The 16,128-nt window shown below is 54.2% G+C and overlaps 1 protein-coding gene across 1 annotated transcript in view; it reads right to left on the bottom strand.

The window, feature by feature from the left end:
- ZC3H7B (zinc finger CCCH-type containing 7B) overlaps positions 1-16,128 on the bottom strand; it is a 52,501-nt gene that overhangs the window by 35,247 nt on the left and 1,126 nt on the right. The window lies entirely within an intron of this gene.

Here is a 16,128-nt window from a genome sequence, read left to right as displayed (position 1 = left end):
CAGTAGAACAAACACCTGTGCCCACAGCCAAAGTCTTTCAAATGATAAAATGCCCTTTGCCTTTGACACAAGAATTTTACTTCTAAGAATTTAACCAACCAAACTCCTGGTATAAATACTAAATTATATTTGTAAAAGGATGTATTACTTTTAAGAGTGAAAAAAAAAAAAACAGAAGTAATCTGTCTATCAGTAAATTATAGTATGTCCACACCACAGAACACCACAATCCACAATACACACTGGATCTTTATATACTGTCATGGAGATGCCTGCATGCACAGTTAAGGAAAAAAAAAAAAAAAAGCAAATTTCAGGACACTGTGTGGGGGATGGGTGTTGTGGCACAGAAGATTAAATTGCCACCTGAGAGGCCAGCACTGTGGCACTGACTGCAGTGCCAACATCCCACATGGGCACTGGTTCAAGTCCCAGCTACTCCACTTCCGATCCAGCTTCTGGCTAAAGCACCTGGGAAAGCAGCAGAGGATGGCCCAAGTCCCTGGGTCCCTGCACCACCTGGAAGAAGACCCTGACTCCTGGCTTCAGCCTGGAAGCCCAGCCCCAACCCCAGGCATTCTGGCCATTTGGGGACTGAACCAGCAGATGGAAGATCTCAATCTTGATCTCCCCTCCCCCCTTTCTCTCTGTATCTCTGCCTTTCAAATAAATAAATAAATCTTTTAATAAAAAACTAGCTAGCCGGTGCCGCGGCTCACTAGGCTAATCCTCCACCTTGCGGCGCCGGCACACCGGGTTCTAGTCCCGGTCGGGGCGCCGGATTCTGTCCCGGTTGCCCCTCTTCCAGGCCAGCTCTCTGCTGTGGCCCGGGAGTGCAGTGGAGGATGGCCCAAGTGCTTGGGCCCTGCACCCCCTGGGAGACCAGGATAAGTACCTGGCTCCTGCCATCGGATCAGCGCGGTGCACCAGCCGCAGCGCGCCAGCCACGGCGGCCATTGGAGGGTGAACCAACGGCAAAGGAAGACCTTTCTCTCTGTCTCTCTCTCTCTCACTGTCCACTCTGCCTGTCAAAATAAATAAATAAATAGAATAAAATCCTGTCTTAAAAAAAAACTAGCTATAAAATATAGCAGTACACAGTGAATAATTATTTAAAAAATAATAAATTGCCACTTGAGATAACTTGCAACCCATTCAATGCCAGCTCCAGTCTTGGATACTCTGTTTCCAGTCCAGCTCCCTGCTAATGCACCTAAGAAACAGCAGATGGTGGTTCAAGTACTTGAGATCCTGCCACCCAGGTGGAGACCTGGTTGGAGTTCCCAACTCCTGGCTTCGGCATGGTGCAACCCTGGCTTTTGCAGCCATTTGGGGCCAGCCACAAGTGGCAGCTTAGCCTGCTGCACCACAACACCAGCCCCCTTTTGTCATCAGAGATACAAAATGAAATGATTTGATGCCAACTCTGTAGCAGTGGGGCTGAGTGAGAAACAGCATCCTGAGCACCTGAGTTTAAACCTGGAGCGCTGCACCTGCCAAACGCCATGGGCTGTTCCCAAGAGCCACAATGGAAACACGTTTTTCACTATGTTGGGGAAGAGTTCGATTTTTGGCCGGCGCTGCAGCTCAATAGGCTAATCCTCTGCCTGTGGCGCCGGCATCCCATATGGGCCTGGTTCTAGTCCTGGTTGCTCCTCTTCCAGTCCAGCTCTCTGCTGTGGCCCGGGAGTGCAGTGGAGGATGGCCCAAGTGCTTGCGCCCTGCACCCACATGGGAGACCAAGGAGAAGCACCTGGTTCCTGCCTTCGTTCGGATCAGCACGGTGCGCCAGCCGCAGTACGCCAGCCGCGGCGGCCATTGGAGGGTGAACCAACAGCAAATGGAAGACCTTTCTCTCTGTCTCTCTCTCTCTCACTGTCCACTCTGCCTGTCAAAATCAATCAATAAATAAATAAAAATAAAAAAAATTGCTGAGAGCTGCCAGGCACCAGGGGCTGTCCTAACAGTTTCCTGCTTCTTTAAGGACAAACAACCCAAGGAGATAGTTACTCTTACCCTTTTACAGCGGAATACTTAGAAGCACAGAGAAGGTAAACGACTTGCCCAGGGTCACAGAGCAGGCAGCCCGGCCCCAGCACTCAAGTACCTCGCCACCACCTTCATTATCCCTGTCTAGGCAACGAGACCTGGCCCTGGGGCCCTCCATCCCTCCTCACACTCAAGTCTTCCTCAGGCCCAAAATAATTCCCTCCCCTCATCTCAGCTAGTGTGCAACCTCTCCTCCCTTTCTCAGTGAGCCCTCTTCAGAGCGTTGTCTACACTGTTGCCACATCCTCACCTCCCACTCAGTTCTCAACTCACGGCATCCCCACTCGCTCCTGCACTCTCCTGCTCCTGCACTCTCCCGCACGGTGCCTGCCCAGGCTCCTTCCAGCCCAGGGGCCTCCCCGCTGCTGAGCCCAGTGAGGCACAGCTTTTCACTTGCCTCTTCTTGGACTCTGGACTGCACCTGCCACTGCCTGGCTCCGTGAGGCTGCACTGCCAGGTCCTCCTGGCACCGCTCTGATGGTTCCTGCTCCGCCTGTTAGGGGCTCTTCTGCCCAGGTCTCGGCATGGATGCTCCAGGCTTCCATTAGGGACAGCGCCCTGTTCTGCTCACCCTTACACGCTCTCCCCTGATGAGCTCTTGTATTTCATGATCTCATGAGTCACGCTGGTGACTCACCCATCTATTCCTCCCGCCATGCTCACCCCTTCCCCAGTATTCCAGACTCACATCCCTCACCCCCTGAGTGCTGGCACCCAGATGTCCAACACCCTCATTGCCTACGATCTCTGTGCCTTTCCCAATCCTAAACACATCCAGTCAATACCCACTCAGCCTTAAAGACCCAGCTCAGGGCCGGCGTTGTGGCACAGCAGGCTAAGCCACTGCTTGCAGTGCCGGCATTCCATATGTGAGCACTGGCTTGAATCCCAGCTGCTCTTCTTCTCACGCATCTCCCCACTGATGTGCTTGGGAAAGCAGTGGATGATGGCCCAAGCAGCTGGGTCCCTGACACCCACATGGAAGACCTGGATGGAGTTCCAGGTTCCTGGCTTCAGCCTGGACCAATCCCAGCTGTTGCAGCCATTTGAGGAGTGAACCAGCATATAGAAGCGCTCACTCTCTCTCTCTCTCTCTCTCTGTCTTGCCCCTCCTCTCTGTCCCTCTTTCAGATAAATAAATAAATAAATATTAAAAAAAGAAAACCAGCTCAAATTGTCCAGAAAGTCCTCCCTGGTGTCCACGCCAGAGGGGCTGGGTGTTCCTTCCTCTGAACGTATTCCAAAGTGCACTCAGCATCTCCCAGAACCCCGCCCCTTCTCTGGGACTCCCCAATCCTGTCTCCAGCCCTGACCGTCATCCTGTTCTCAGCCCACCCCCAGTTCCTTCCACTTCACCTATTTCTCCTCTCTGCTGCCCCGTCTTCTCTTCCACAACTGTGGCCATCTGGAAGGCCCTCATTATTTTTTTTTTAAGATTTATTTATTTATTTATTTGAAAAGCAGAGTTACAGAGAGAGGGATACAGAGAGAGAGAGAGAGAGAGAGAGAGAGAGAGAGAGATCAGCCCCCCATCCACTGGCTCACTCTCCAAATGGCCACAATGGCTGGGGCTGTGCCATACCACAGCCTCTGGGTCTCCTGTGTAGGTGCACGGGCCCAAGCTCTTAGGTGATTTCCGTTTCCTTCCCAGGTGCATCAGCAGAGAACTGGATCGGAAGTTGGCATTTCGGAAGTGAACTGGAGCCCACATGATGCTGGTATCCCAGGCAGCGGCCCCACCTGCCAAAACATTGGCTCCTCTTTCTCTCTCTCTCTTTCTTTTCTCTCTCTCTTTCTCTTTTCTCTGTAACTTTTTCTTTTCTTTTTTATCTTTCTTTTTTCTTGAGAAAGGTTTTCCTTTCGCTGGTTCACCCCCCAAATGGCTGCTATGGCCGGCGCGCTGCCCTGATCTGAAGCCAGGAGCCAGGTGCCCCCTCCTGGTCTCCCATGGGGTGCAGGGCCCAAGCACTTGGGCCATCCTCCACTGCACTCCCGGGCCACAGCAGAGAGCTGGACTGGAAGAGGAGCAACCGGGACAGAACTGGCGCCCCAACTGGGACTAGAACCCGGGGTGTCAGTGCCACAGGTGGAGGATTAGCCAAGTGAGCTGCAGCACCGGCCTCGCCTCGCCTCTCCTCTCTTCTCCTCTCCTCTCCTCTCCTCTCCTCTCCTCTCCTCTCCTCTCCTCTCCTCTCCTCTCCTCTCCTCTCCTCTCTTTTCTTTTCTTTAATTTAAGGCAGAGAGACAGCGACAGAAATTCTCTATCTGCTGGTTGATTCCCAAAATGCCTGCAATAGCCAGGGCTGAGCCAGGCCAACGGCAGGAGCCTGAAACTCTATCTGGGTCTCCCACATGGACGACGGGGGTCCAAGTGCTTGAGCCATCATCTGCTCCCTCCCAGGGTGCTCATTAGCAGGAAACTGGATCAGAAGCCACATCTCAAACCAGGCCCTCCTTGGGGACAAGGGTGTCCTGAGCAGTGACTTCAGTGCTTTGCCAAATGCCCACCCCCTCACACCCTCGTCAACACCTTCCAAGAGCCCTGTCCAATCTGCTCCCATTTGGAGGTCAGGGGAAGCTGCCTAACACACAGCCAGGGCCACTCTCCTGATAGAAGCCCTTCCAAGTGTATACACACACGCGCACACACACCAATGAACGCCAAATACGCTCTGCCACCTGGGGGTGCACCGAGGCCAATTTTCTCCCTTTGATCGTGTCCCACAGACACATAGGATGTCACCATTACAGGGAGCTGGGTGAAGGGGATTCTTTATACTATTTTTGCAACTTCCTATGAGTACAAAGTTAAAAAGCAAACAGAACTGTCCACGATAACACTACAAAGAGGACCTGGTCCAAGCTCCCCAGCCTGGTGCACACTGCTACGTGGCAGGCCTGGCTACACTGCCTGCCCATGGCCTGGAAAGCTGGGTCGCCCAGCTTCCCACGCAAGCTGCCTCCACGCCCGCAGCTTCCTACCTGGACCAATGCTCACCACTTCTCTAAAGCTCTGCTGAGACAGTGCTCCTCCAGGAAGGCTTCTCCCTCCACCCGCACTGGAACACAGCCCCCAGGCTCACCGTGGCCATGTCCCCATTTCCACCTAAATCATGAGCTCCTTGCAGGCAGAAGCCGCAGCTGACTGCTCTGTGGGATGCTCAGAGAAACAATGTAACCACAAAGATGCTGGTAGCAGCCACCACTCCGTAAGCACTTTCCCCTACCAAACATGGCCCCAGGAGCTTTAAACAGCATATGCAACCCTCACAACATCCCATCAGAAAGTACTATTATGTCCCCACTTAACAGATGAGGAAATGGAGGCACAGCAGGCGAGGAATCTGCCAGGGTCACGTTCAGTAGGCAATGGAGCTGGATTTGCCCCCGGGCAGTCAGCTCTGGAGCCCACACTCTGTCCCTCCCCACCAGGCTCTCCCTCGCCCCAGGTTTAATTAAGGAGCAGCAGGGAGTCCAGACTGCAGACACGCCGCACTCCACACAAGCACTTCCTGCGGTGACCTCATCTCCAAGAAGGCCCGGCCCTTGTGATGCACCTGGCCCCGAACGCTGACTCAGAGAGCAGGACAGGTTTAATTTTGCCAGTAGAGGATGGTCCGTCCAAGTCCTTAGGCCCCTGCACCCGCATGGGAGACCTGGAAGAAGCTCCTGGCTCCAGATCAGTGCAGCTCCAGCCATTGCAGCCAATTGGGGAGTGAACCAGTCAATAGAAGACCTCTCTCTCTCTCTCTCTCTCTCTCTCTCTCCCCCCCCCCTGCCCCCGTGTAACTCTCACTTTATTTAAGAAGGGGGAGTTACAGACAGAGGGAGAGACAGAGAGATCTTCCATCTGATGGTTCACTCCCCAGATGGCTGCAATGGCCAGAGCTGGGCTAATCTGAAGCCAGGAACCAGGAGCCTCTTCTGGGTCTTCCACGTGAATGCAGGGGCCGAAGCACTTGGGCCACCTTCTACTGCTTTCCCAGGCCATGGAAGAGAAGCTGGATCAGAAGAGGAACAGATGGGACAAGAACTGGCACCCATATGGGATGCCGGCACTGCAAGTGGAGGCTTAGCCCACTACGCCACAGCGCCAGCCCCCCAATCCTGATTTTTAGTGAGCCGAGACAGAAGCACAGCCGTGGTCCAAGGGAACGGATCCCTCTTGCCATTGCACATTTCACTTTCACTTCACACCATTTAAAAGAGGGGTCTGAGCGGGCCTCTGAGGGCTTCCCTGGGCTGCCAGACGGATCTGAGATTTGAACGTCCTAAGCTGAGAATCCCAGCAGTCTACAAGGCGGGAGCTTTGTAGACTCACCTCCCACAGAAGTGAGGCTCAGAGGATCAAGACTCACCCAAGGCCACACTGCTGCAGAGGAAGAAGGCTGGCGCCAGCCTGGCCACGGCCCAGCCAGGCCACAGGCGTGAGTGTGAATGTGAATGCAATGGGCCTCAGCCTCCACAATCTTTTTTCTTTTCAACTGGCCACCTCTGCCAGGAAACCCCCCACCCCACCCAGGGCTCTCTGTCCCTCCAGTAGAAGCCAAGCCAGGAGCCAGCAGCCTGCTGATCCGCTTACACAGGGCCCCTCCTTCCTTTTTTTTTTTTTTTTTTTTTTGACAGGCAGAGTGGACAGTGAGAGAGAGACAGAGAGAAAGGTCTTCCTTTTGCTGTTGGTTCACCCTCCAATAGCCGCTGCAGCCGGTGCACCGCGCTGACCCGAAGCCAGGAGCCAGGTGCTTCCTCCTGGTCTCCCATGTGGGTGCAGGGCTCAAGGACTTGGGCCATCCTCATAGCAGAGAGCTGGCCTGGAAGAGAGGCAACCGGGACAGAATCCGGTGCCCCAACTGGGACTAGAACCCGTGTGCCACCACCGCAAGGCAGAGGATTAGCCTATTGAGCCTCGGGCCCCTCCTTCCAAAAGCTTGTCCCACAACCTGGAGCCAATCTGCTCAGAAACGGCTCCAACAGCCCAGGCTGTCTCTGCAGCCCAGGCTCCTGCATCCCCATTACAACCCATGGGATATGCTGTTGAAGTGAGATATTTAAAAAGTAACTCTCCTGAGCCAGTGTTGCAGGGCAGTGGGTTAAGCCACTGCCTGGAACACCAGCACTCCCTGTGAGTGCAGGTTCAAGTCCCAGCTGCTCCACTTCCAATCCGACTCCCTGCTAACGTGCCTGGGAAAACAGCCCAAGTCCTAGGGCCCCTGCCACCCATGTGGGAGACGTGGATGGAGTTCCAGGCTCCTGGCTTTGGCCTGGCCCAGCCCCAGCTATTCTGGCCATTTGAGGAGTGAACTAGCAGATGGAAGATGTCTTTCTCTGTCTCTCCCTCTTTCCATGTTGCTCAGCCTTTCATATAAATAAAACAAATCTTTTTTTTTTTTTTTTTTTTTTTTTTTTTTTTTGACAAGCAGAGTGGACAGTGAGAGAGAGAGAGACAGAGACAGAGAGAAAGGTCTTCCTTTGCCGTTGGTTCACCCTCCAATGGCCGCCATGCTGATCCGACGGCAGGAGCCAGGTACTTATCCTGGTCTCCCAGGGGGTGCAGGGCCCAAGCACTTGGGCCATCCTCCACTGCACTCCCGGGCCACAGCAGAGAGCTGGCCTGGAAGAGGGGCAACCGGGACAGAATCCGGCGCCCCGACCAGGACTAGAACCTGGTGTGCCAGCGCCGCAAGGCGGAGGATTAGCCTAGTAAGCCGCGGCGCCAGCCAATAAAACAAATCTTAAAAAAAAAAACAAAAAAAAAAAAAAAAAAACAAAAACAAAAAACAAAACAAAAACAACTCATTGTCAAACCCTTGGAAACCAGCGGCATGTTAAGAAACAAAACTGGCCGGCGCCGCGGCTCACTAGGCTAATCCTCCGCCTAGCGGCGCCGGCACACCAGGTTCTAGTCCCAGTTGGGGCGCCGGATTCTGTCCCGGTTGCCCCTCTTCCAGGCTAGCTCTCTGCTGTGGCCAGGGAGTACAGTGGAGGATGGCCCAGGTGCTTGGGCCCTGCACCCCATGGGAGACCAGGAAAAGCACCTGGCTCCTGCCATCGGATCAGCGCGGTGCGCCGGCCGCAGCGCGCCGGCCGCGGTGGCCATTGGAGGGTGAACCAACGGCAAAAGGAAGACCTTTCTCTCTGTCTCTCTCTCTCACTGTCCACTCTGCCTGTCAAAAAAAAAAAAAAAAGAAAAGAAAAAGAAACAAAACTGAGAGGCTGGCATCATTGTGGTGCAGCAGGTAAAGCCACTGCCTGCAATGCCAGGATCCTGGCTGCTCCACTTCCAATCCAACTCCCTGCTAATGGCCTGGGAAAACAATGGAAGATGGTCCAAGTGCTTGGTTCCCTGCCTCCCATGCAGGAGACCTGGAAGAAGCTCCTGGCTTCGGTCTGGCCCAGCCCTGGCCATTAAGGCCATCTGGGGGGTGAACCTGTAGGTGGAAGACTTCTCTCCCTCTCTCTGCCTCTCCCTCTGACTTTCAAATAAACAGATAAATATTTAGAAAAAGAAAAGAAAACCAAAATCACCCAGGTCCTCTCTACCATCATGCACAGCTTGCTTGCTCCTGAGCAGCCAGGTCCCCGAGGCTGCTCCCAGGGACCTTGGACATCCTGGCCATGCACCGTGGGCGCTGAGAGTTCGTGGGCTGCTCTGCCCAGCTTGCTTCCATGCCCGATCCAGTTTCTGATCCAATGGGCATGCAGGCCGTCCACCAGGCCTGTGATCCCATCCAGCACTGTCACAGACAGCTTTCCCAGTGGCTCTGTGAGCCTCAGTTCTGTCATCTGCAAGGCGAGGCTGAGGACAGGCACCTGTCCAGCTGTTCTGCAGATTTACACAGTAGGCCTCCCCCAAGAGGAGATCAGAAATGGGCATTTCTTCTGGACCGGGTGACTGGCAACTTTCCCATCGACCAACTCCAGCTTCCTTGCAGTTTCTGGCCAGACTGCTCCTTCCTGGCCAGGGCTGCTCTGTGGCTAAGTTGCTGTTACTACATATTCATTTATTCAACAAAGCACCCTGGGGCACCTTTATGTGCCAGGGCTTCTGCAGGCGCTGAGGAAGCACAGTTAACAGAGTCCCCGCTGGGGCGGGCACTGTGGTGCCGTTGGTTAAGCCGCCATGTGGGATGCCTGCATCTTATATCCCAGTGCCAGGATCCGCTGTCACCTCAGAATCTTTTTTTTGTTTTTAAGATTTATTTATTTATTTGAGAAGCAGAGTTATGGGGGAGAGGGGGGGAGAAAGATGTTCCATTTGCTGGTTCACTCCCCAAATGACCACAAAGGCAGGAGCTGGGCCAACCTGAAGCCAAGAGCCAGGAGCTTCCTCCGGGTCTCCCACATGGATGCAGGGACCATCTTCTACTGCTTTCCCAGGTGCATAGGCAGGGAGCTGGATTGGAAATGGAGCAGCTGGGACACAAACTAGCACCCATATGGGATGCCAGCACTACAAGGCAGAGGCTTAACCTACTACACCACAGTGCCGGCCTCCACTTCAGTTTCTGATCCAACGCCCTGCTAATGAACACCCTGGGGAGCAGCCAATGACGGCTCAAGAACTTGGGTCCTTGCCACCCACATGGGAGCCCTGGATGGAGTTCTGGGCTCGTGGCTTCAGTCTGACCCAACTCTGGCTGTTGCAGGCATTTGGGAAGTAAACAAGCAGATGGAAGTTCTCCCCAACCCCACCCTTGTCACTCTGCCTTTCAAACAAATAAAAATAAAATTAAAAAGCATAAAAAAATAAAGCCCTTTCCCAGGGTCCCTGTATGGAGTTTCTGGTTCTCAGCTCTGGCCTGGTCCAGCCCCAGTCTTGGTGGATATTGGGGAGTGAACCAGCAGATGTGAGGTCTCTCTGTGGGTGTGTCTCCTTTCTTCTCAAATTAAATAAACGAATACATAAATCAAAGAGTCAGTGTTAAATGCACAAGGCAAGCAAAGAGACAGCTAAGAATTACAAAGAAACTAAAACAGGAAGCATGGCACTGAGTGACGGAGGGTGGATGGGACGGGAAGGCTCTTAAAGCAGGCAGTCACCGAAGACGGCGAGTGCCAGGGACACAGTGCACCGGGCACAGGAGCAATGGCCTTGAGGCAGCAACCAGCTGAGGGTGCTCAGGGAGAGGAGGCGGCAGGCCAGGGAGGAGAGCAAGCCAACAGGAAGCAAGGGAAGTGGGGGAAGCAGGGGGGGCCAAGGCCAAGGCCAGTCAGAGAGCTCCACGCAGGCCATGCTGGGAGCCAGGGCTGGTCCCTGTGTGGCAGGAAACCGCCGGCAGGTTTCAGCAGCCACAACTTAGATCTCAAGAAGATGCCTTTAGCTGCTGTGTGGAAGACGGAAGACAGGAGGGACAGTCAGGTTAGTCTAGAGGCTACTGCCACGTTCCAGGCCTGGATCAAAGCAGAAAGTGGAGGATTCAGGAATATTCTAAAAGTTATTCAAGTCTTTCCAGCTTTGTAAGTTCCTTCGTTTGACCCTGTGGATACCAGAGGCAGACAAAACGGGATCAGTGTGACTGTTTCACAGAGGAGACTCAGGTGGGGGCGGGAGGCAGGTGTTTGGACTCTGTTTAAGGTGCTGCTTGGGACACCCAGACCCCATATCAGAGTGCCTGGGTTCGAGTCCCAGCTCCACTCCTGGTTCTATTTTCCTGCTAATGCACACTCAGGAGGCAGCAGGAGATGGCTCAAGTACTTGGGTCCCTGCAACCCACATGGAAGACTGACCGAGCACTGGGCTCCCAGCTTCAATCTGGCCCAGACGCTTTTGCAGGTATCTGGACAGTGAACCAGCAGTAGGAAAATCTGTCAATTTCTCTGCCTTTCAAATAATACCATAAATGAATAAATTTTTTTGGCCGGCGCCGCGGCTCACTAGGCTAATCCTCCGCCTAGCGGCGCCGGCACACCGGGTTCTAGTCCCGGTTGGGGTGCCGGATTCTGTCCCGGTTGCCCCTCTTCCAGGCCAGCTCTCTGCTGTGGCCAGGGAGTACAGTGGAGGATGGCCCAGGTGCTTGGGCCCTGCACCCCATGGGAGACCAGGAAAAGCACCTGGTTCCTGGCTCCTGGCTCCTGCCATCAGATCAGCGCGGTGCGCCGGCCGCAGCGCGCCGGCCGCAGAGGCCATTGGAGGGTGAACCAACGGCAAAGGAAGACCTTTCTCTCTGTCTCTCTCTCTCTCACTGTCCACTCTGCCTGTCAAAAAAAATTAAAAAAAATAAAAATAAATGAATAAATTTTTTTAATGAAACGGAGGGGGCCAGTGTTGTGGCATTGCAGGTGAAGCCATGGCCTGCGATCCACACATCATCCCATGTGGGTGCCAGTTGGAGTCCCAGCTGCTCCACTTCCAATCCAGCTCTCTGCTATGGTCTGGGAAAAGCAGTAGAAGGTGGTCCAAGTGCTTGGGCCCCTGTACCCACGTGGGAGATCTGGAAGAAGCTCCTGGCTCCTGGCTTCAGCCTGGCCCTGCCCCAGCTGTTCTAGCCCTTTGGGAAGTGAACCAGTGAATGGAAAGACCCCCCCACCCTCTCTGCCCGTCTCCCTCTCTGTCCCTGTAACTCTGCCTTTCAAATAAATAAATCGTAAAAAATAAATCAACGATGTTGATAAACTAGAAAATTCAAAAGATGGCAAAGTTAAAAAAAAATGAAACTGAGGCCAAGAACAACAAAATGCTTGTGCCCCAGCTCACGAAGCCAGCGTGGGCTGCATTTGGGAATAGAAAGCAGGACTTTGGACTCCTTGCTCTGTGTTTTTCTGCCAGCAGAGGCACAGAGCATGACATGGAATGTTCCAGGGAACAAGGCACAGATGAATGAGGGTGGCCTCTGGAAACCCCAGAAAGGTCACAGCCTCTACCTTCCTTGCAGCTCTCATGGGAAGTGCTCAATGAGCGGCAGCTGGCCGGCCCCCAGCACTTCAGAAACAAGAGCTGGCCAGAAGACACAGCTCTGGGCCTCAGAGCATCCAGTGCCCTCCCTGGACCCTTTCCAATTCCGTCCAGAGCAGCAAGAGCCAGAGGGTGCGTGACACCTCTTACTTGAAAGATTGTCGTGACAATTAATGAGCTTTATGTATAAACACGACACAGAAAATAGTTTCCTGGAGAGTGGAAATAACTTTAAAAAAAAAAAAGATTTTATTTATTTGAAAGGCAGGGTTAGAGAGGGAGAGACAGATCTCCCACCTGCTGGTGCACTCCCCAAGTGTCTGCAACCTCAGGAGCTGGGCCATGCAGAAGCCAGGAGTCTGGGACTCCATCTGGGTCTCCCGTGTGGGTGCGTGACGGGGCCTAAGCACTTGCTATCCGTGGTACAGTGGCAGGGAGCTGGATCAGAAGCAGAGCAACCAGGAGTCAAACCCACGCCCACATGGGATACTGGCCTCCAAGGCAGCGGCTTACCACTGCACCGCAGTGCTGGCCCCAACAGGGAGTAACTTGAAGGCACCTCCACCGCACCGCAGTGCTGGCCCCAACAGGGAGTAACTTGAAGGCACCTCTCCTGCAGGGAGGCTAAGACCTGGATTCTGGAGGCCAACAGGCCTGGCTCCATCTGACTTCCTGTTCTACCACCGCTATATGATTTTGGATCTCGCTGAGCCTCAGGCTCCGCCTCTCTGCTAACAATTATTCCTGTCTCAAAGACAGTGCTGGCTCGCAGTGGCTCTAAACACGCAGTGGTTGCTGTCGCCTGTGTCTCCACCTCTGATACGGGGCACGGGGATTGCTGAAGTTGACTAGCTGGTTCCGAAGCAGAGAAGGCAGAAATGCGGCTGCTTGTCCCTGTGATGGAGAGACAGCGCTAAGGCGCCTGCAGAAGCCATCAGGATGCTCGCAAAGAAACGGACTCACTGGGGCAATAACCAAGGCTTGATGGGGTCCCGGAGCTAGCGACGACAGAGAAAGGAAATCGAGCCTGCTTCCAATGGGCCATTAAATGTGATGAAAGGAGCAGGCTTCTGCAGGGGCTCAGGGGAGCTGACACAGTGGGTCGTCGTCGCTCCGTCAGGCCAGGCTGGGCCTCCGGCTTCGGGCTGCGGCTCGGCCCTCCTCAGGGGACACCTCTACCTCCTGCTGTCTGAACAATGCACAGGTCTGCACTGTTGGCCCCAGCAGTCCCCCCTCCCCTGCCTGTCCCACACGGGGCCAACTCCAAAGATAGACCGCCTGGGCTTTATGCTGTGTAGCTCTGCTGCTTATGCAATGTCACTTCGCCTCCCTGCCCCATGGTTTCTTGATCAGTAAGATGGAGAGAACGGCAGTGCCCACCTACAGGGCTGCTATGAGGATTAAATTAGCTCACCTAGGAAAAACCACGCCCCAAAGGGCCTGGCCAACCAGGGCACGGCTGGACCGGTATGCATTCAAGTAATGCAGAGTGTAAAACCCCTCTAGCTGGTCTCGTTGAGATTCTTGTCCTAATCCCCAGGCACAGGCTAGCATCACACATCATCAGATCTCAGGGCTTGCTTTCAGAAGGGGAAACTGAGACCCAGAGAGCCAAAGGGACCACCACAGTGGCACAGCCCAAGAGGAACCTTAACTCACATGTGCCCCCTACCCTGTGGCTGTACCAGGTGACCTGTTCCTTCTCCACGTCTCCCTGCCTTTGCTCCTCTCAGCTCCCTGCTCAGAACGCCCTTTCTCTGGCTTTCCTCAATCCATCTTTCAAGTGGCGCTGCTTCTAGCAAGAACTTCCTTCCACTCACTGGAAAAATAAACCATTCTCTCCTCCACTGGGGAAAGACTTAGCTTGACAGTGCAAGGGCCAAAAGCGTCCTCCTGGCACACCCACCGGGGCTGCAGGCAGAGAGGGAGTCAGACCTAGATCCTGCCCTGGGGAAGCTCAGGTTCATCACCCATACCGTCTCATGCCCAAGCCCTGAGCCGGATGTACACAACCCAGACACCCAGCAGGACAGAACTAACTCCAGTCTCCCAGTTCAGCCCCAGCCCTCCATGCACCACCACCTGTTTCCAGAAGCCTAGTGTAGCACTTTCGCTGGGTCCGCCCTGCAGAGCCCCAGGACAGACACCACACCAGTCCAGTGGAACCTCCTGGTCTGGGGAGAGCCTGCACCTCTACCCTTGCGGCTTTTGCTGACTCAGCCCAGCCCAGTGTGTGTTCTCGTCCACGCACCAGAGCAGAGGCTGGCCACAGGAAGCAGCAGCACCTTCAAGAGTCATGGTTCGGCCTGCGCCGCAGCTCACTAGGCTAATCCTCCACCTTGCGGCGCCGGCACACCGGGTTCTAGTCCCGGTCAGGGCACTGGATTCTGTCCCGGTTGCCCCTCTTCCAGGCTAGCTCTCTGCTGTGGCCAGGGAGTGCAGTGGAGGATGGCCCAAGTGCTTGGGCCCTGCACCCACATGGGAGACCAGAAGCACCTGGCTCCTGCCTTCAGATCAGCGTGGTGTGCAGGCTGTGGCAGCCATTGGAGGGTGAACCAATGGCAAAAGGAAGACCTTTCTGTCTCTCTCTCTCACTGTCCACTCTGCCTGTCAAAAATAAAAATAAAATAAAATTTTAAAAAAGAGAGACATGATTCAAACCCAGCCAGGCGGCCTTGGTCCTGCATTCCCGAATTTCCTCACCTGGGAATGCAGATAACGCATTCAGGGAACCACTGGAGGTTCAGCACAGAAGCAACAGCGGCTGGCCCAGGAACTCCTCCTCCTTCTCCCTGGCCACGCCTCCCCACTCCTTTCTGGCAGAAGCCTTTCCCACTTTTCCCAGTTTACCACTTCCACCATATGTGCATGACTCCAGACCAGAGCATTTTCTTGTTCTCTCACTGGTCTGTCCCTGTGAACTTCCTTTTTCCAGCCAGCCTGCAGGTGACATCAATCCCAAACCTGCCCCACAGCATCTCACAAGAGGCTAGAAAAGCAACGTGCTGAGCCACAGCCAGGGCTCCCGAAAGGCAAGGATCTGGGAGACAGAAAACAGCCGGTCCCAGCCCTGCTTCTCTGACTTTCCAGAAAGATACCCAATGCTCTGGGCCTCAGGTCTCTCACCTGAGAAACAGATGGAAAATGTCTACCCAGGGGCCGGTGCTACGGCATAGCAGGTAAAGCCTCCGCCTGCAGGGCCGCATGCCATATGGGTGCTGGTTGAGTCCCAGCTGCTCCTCTTCCAATCCAGCTCCCTGCTGTGGCCTGGGAAAGCAGTAGAAGATGACCCAGGTCCTTGGGCCCCTGCACCCACGTGGGAGACCTGGAAGAAGCTCCTGACTCCTGGCTTCAGATTGGCCCAGCTCCACCCTTACGGCCATCTGGGGAGTGAACCAGCGCATGGAAACTCTCTCTCTGCCTCTCTCTAACTCTGCCTCTCAAATAAATAAATAAATCTTGGAAGAAAGATGTCTATCCAAGGACAGATGAGCCAAGCCATGTTATAAACTAAAAGGTGCTATTTAAGAGATTCACTGATGTCTCAACTTTCCTCATGTTTGAGACGGAGGTCAGCTCATCCCAAACTTCTTAACCCCGCCAATAAGCCCCCAAAATTCGCATTCTGAGCTGTCCCCACTTGCATGGCAAGCCATCAGTTCAGAACTCAGAGCCCAAGGCCCACACAGTCTCTCAGCCATCCTCAATGTTCCTGTCTCACACCTGCTCCAGCCAGGAGCAGGGTCCCTCGCCAGGGGCCAGCCTCTCTTGGGGAGGTGACAGTGGAGAAAGGAGAGGGAGGGTATGGTTGGGGGCGGGGGCAGGTAGTAGAACCAAAGATGCTTTTAGAATTCTGTGTCCAACACAGTTGCTAAATGTACTATAATTATCACATTTGTGTGCAAATTCAAGAATCTGCATTCTGCTATTTTCATCAGACTGGATGGATCCCTGGCACCCAGGAAAATGGCAAGAAGTTGGAGCTGCTTGTCTTCAGAGAAATGAAATCCCCGATGCTGCGGCTGTGGGCCACCGGCCCCCCACTCCAGGCCCACCGCTCAAGCTCCCCAGACTCCCATTTGGGACCCCTGCCCTCCGGTCTGCCCCTGGTACCACGCAGACACCACAGTCCCCCGGGGCTATCAGAGAGAATGGTTTCCACACGGTGTTTTTTTTTTTTTTTTTCT

Source organism: Oryctolagus cuniculus, chromosome 11 (assembly GCF_964237555.1).
Source record: "Oryctolagus cuniculus chromosome 11, mOryCun1.1, whole genome shotgun sequence".
Classification (NCBI taxonomy): domain Eukaryota; kingdom Metazoa; phylum Chordata; class Mammalia; order Lagomorpha; family Leporidae; genus Oryctolagus; species Oryctolagus cuniculus.
This window is presented reverse-complemented; position numbering and strand designations above follow the sequence as displayed.